Below are 3,600 nucleotides of genomic sequence, written 5' to 3' on the forward strand. Positions count from 1 at the left end.
GCCCTTGGACCATGCCCCAGGACTACCTGGCATGATGACTCCTTGCTGTCCCCAGTCCACCTGGCTGTGCTGCTGCTCCAGTTTCAACTGTTCTGCCTTATTATTATTCGACCATGCTGGTCATTTATGAACATTTGAACATCTTGGCCATGTTCTGTTATAATCTCCACCCGGCACAGCCAGAAGAGGACTGGCCACCCCACATAGCCTGGTTCCTCTCTAGGTTTCTTCCTAGGTTTTGGCCTTTCTAGGGAGTTTTTCATAGCCACCGTGCTTCTACACCTGCATTGCTTGCTGTTTGGGGTTTTAGGCTGGGTTTCTGTACAGCACTTTGAGATATCAGCTGATGAAAGAAGGGCTATATAAATACATTTGATTTGATTTGATTCTGTAATTTTCATCATAGGTACACCTCAACTATGACAGACAAAATGAGAGCGAAAAAAATCCAGAAAATCACATTGTAGGATTTTTAATTTATTTATTTGCAAATTATGGTGGAAAATAGGTATTTATTTTATTTCATTTTTTTGAGGGGGGGGCACACGGGGAGTGTGGCAGAGTCAGGTTGGAGACCTGGGCCCGCTCCTGGTGCTTACCGGAGGAAGCGTAGTACTGGTCAGGTTGGAGACCTGGGCCCGCTCCTGGTGCTTACTGGAAGAAGCGCAGTGCTGGTCAGGCACCGTGTTATGTGGTCAAGCGCACGGTGTCGCCAGTACGCGCTCACAGCCGCTCACAGCCCGGTGTCGCCAGTACGCGCTCACAGCCCGGTGCTGCCAGAGCGCGCCACAGCCCAGTCAGGGTGGCACAGCCCGGTGGGCTAGGCCAGCCCCCCGCAAGTCAGCGAGCTGGGCATCCAGCCAGGGCGTGTTGTGCCAGCCCAGCGTGTTTGGTCTCCGGTACGCCGTTTCGGTCCAGGGTATCCTGCGCCGGCTTTGCGTGCTGTGTCTCCGGGGCGCTGGGAGGGTGCAGTGCGTTCTATGCCTGCGCTCCGCCCGTGCCGAGAGAATGTGGGTATTGAGCCTAAGGGAGAGTTGCGTGTGGTAGGCACCAGATCTCCAGTGCTCAACCACAGCCCGGTTCAACCTGTGCCTCCTCCAAGCACCAGGCCTCCTGTAGGTCTCCCCAGCCTGGTGGGTCCTGTGGCAGCCCCACGCACCAGGCTGTCTCTCTGTCTCCTCCCTCCAGAGCCGCCCGTCTGTCCTGAGCTACCAGAGCCGCCCATCAGTCAGGAGCTGCCAGAGCCGCCCGTCAGTCAGGAGCTGCCAGAGCCGCCCGTCAGTCAGGAGCTGCCAGAGCCGCCCCGTCAGTCAGGAGCTGCCAGAGCCGCCCGTCTGTCAGGAGCTGCCAGAGCCGCCCGTCAGTCAGGAGCTGCCAGAGCCGGCGGTCTGTCCTGAGCTGCCAGAGCCGCCCGTCTGTCCTGAGCTGCCAGAGCTCCCGTCTGTCCTGAGCTGCCAGAGCCTCCCGTCTGTCCTGAGCTGCCAGAGCCGCCCGTCTGTCCTGAGCTGCCAGAGCCGCCCGTCTGTCAGGAGCTGCCAGAGCCGCCCGTCTGTCCTGAGCTGCCAGAGCCGCCCGTCTGTCCTGAGCTGCCAGAGCCGCCCGTCTGTCCTGAGCTGCCAGAGACGCCCGTCTGTCGGGAGCTGCCAGAACCGCCCGTCTGTCCTGAGCTGCCAGAGCCGCCCGTCAGTCAGGAGCTGCCAGAGTCAGGAGCCCGTCAGTCAGGAGCTGCCAGAGCCGCCCGTCTGTCAGGAGCTGCCAGAGCCGCCCGTCTGTCCTGAGCTGCCAGAGCCGCCCGTCTGTCCTGAGCTGCCAGAGCCGCCCGTCTGTCCTGAGCTGCCAGAGCCGCCCGTCTGTCCTGAGCTGCCAGAGCGCCCGCCTGTCCGGAGCTGCCAGAGCCTCCCGCCTGTCCGGTGCTGCCAGAGTCTCCCGCCTGTCCGAGTGCTGCCGGAGCTGCCTCGCCCCGCCTGCCAGGAGCTGCCAGTGCTGCCGGAGCTCAGAGCCCCCGCCTGTCCGGTGCTGCCAGAGCCTGTCCGGTCTGTCCTGAGCTGCCAGAGCCGCCCGTCTGTCCTGAGCTGCCAGAGTCGCCCGTCTGTCCTGAGCTGCCAGAGCCGCCCGTCTGTCCTGAGCTGCCCAGGGCCCGCCTAGGGTCTCCAGTCCTGAGCTGCCAGCGCCAAGGAGGCGGGTAAAGACTATGGTCTGTCCTGAGCCGCCACCGCAGAACCCCACCCAGACCCTCCCCTATAGGTTCAGGTTTTGCGGCCGGAGTCCGCACCTTGGGGGGGGGGTACTGTCACGTTCTGACCTTAGGTCAGGGGTGGGGGTGGGTAGTCTATGTTCTTTTTTCTATGTTGTGTTTGTGTGTTTGGCCTGGTATGGTTCTCAATCAGAGGCAGCTGTCGTTCGTTGTCTCTGATTGAGAATCATATTTAGGTAGCCTTTTCCCACCTGTAGGTTGTGGGTGATTTTTTTTCTGTCTAGTGTTTTCTGTACCTTTACAGAACTGTTTCGGTTTTCGTTTAGTTCACGTTGTTATTTTGTATTTTTCAGTGTTCAGTCAATAAACATCATGAACACATACGACCCTGCGCATTGGTCCGACATTTCTTACTCCTCGACAGAGGAGGACGAAGAATATCGTTACAGCTTTTTTTTTTTACCTTTACCTCCCTTATCTCTCACCTCATTTGCTCACATCGTATATAGACTTGTTTATACTGTATTATTGACTGTATGTTTGTTTTACTCCATGTTTAACTCTGTGTGGTTGTATGTGTCGAAACTGCTTCGCATTATCTTGGCCAGGTCGCAATTCTAAATGAGAGTGCCATCACAGCAGCAAGATGTGTGACATGTTGCCACAAGAAAAGGGCAACCAGTGAAGAACACACACCATTGTAAATAAAAACCCATATTTATGTTAATTTATTTTCCCCTTTGTATATCAACTATTTGCACATAATATGACATTTGAAATGTCTTTATTCTTTTGGAACTTTTGTGAGTGTAATGTTTACTGTTCATTTGTTTATTTAACTTTTGTTTATTGCATCGGCAATGTAAACATATGTTTCCCATGCCAGTAAAGCCCCATACATTATTAAACTTGAATTGAGAGAGAGAGAGAGACAGGGAGAGAGACAGAGAGAGAGACAGAGAGAGACAGGGGAGAGAGAGAGAGAGAGAGAGAGAGAGAGAGAGAGAGAGAGGGAGAGAGAGAGAGAGAGAGAGAGAGAGAGAGAGAGAGAGAGAGAGGGAGAGAGAGAGAGAGAGAGAGAGAGAGAGAGAGAGAGAGAGAGGTAGAGAGACAGAGAGAGAGAGAGAGGAGAGAGAGAGAGAGACAGAGAGAGAGAGGGAGAGAGAGAGAGAGAGAGAGAGAGAGAGAGAGAGAGAGAGAGAGACAGAGAGAGGAGAGAGAGAGAGAGAGAGAGAGACAGAGGGAGAGAGAGAGGGAGAGAGAGAGAGAGAGAGAGAGAGAGAGGGAGAGAGAGAGAGAGAGACAGAGACAGAGAGACTTGAAGAATTGAGAGACAGAGAGAGAGAGAGAGAGAGAGAGAGGAGACAGAGGAGAGAGAGAGAGAGAGAGAGAGAGAGAGAGAGAGA

This window comes from Oncorhynchus tshawytscha, unplaced genomic scaffold (genome assembly GCF_018296145.1).
Source record: "Oncorhynchus tshawytscha isolate Ot180627B unplaced genomic scaffold, Otsh_v2.0 Un_contig_5596_pilon_pilon, whole genome shotgun sequence".
NCBI classification, from domain to species: domain Eukaryota; kingdom Metazoa; phylum Chordata; class Actinopteri; order Salmoniformes; family Salmonidae; genus Oncorhynchus; species Oncorhynchus tshawytscha.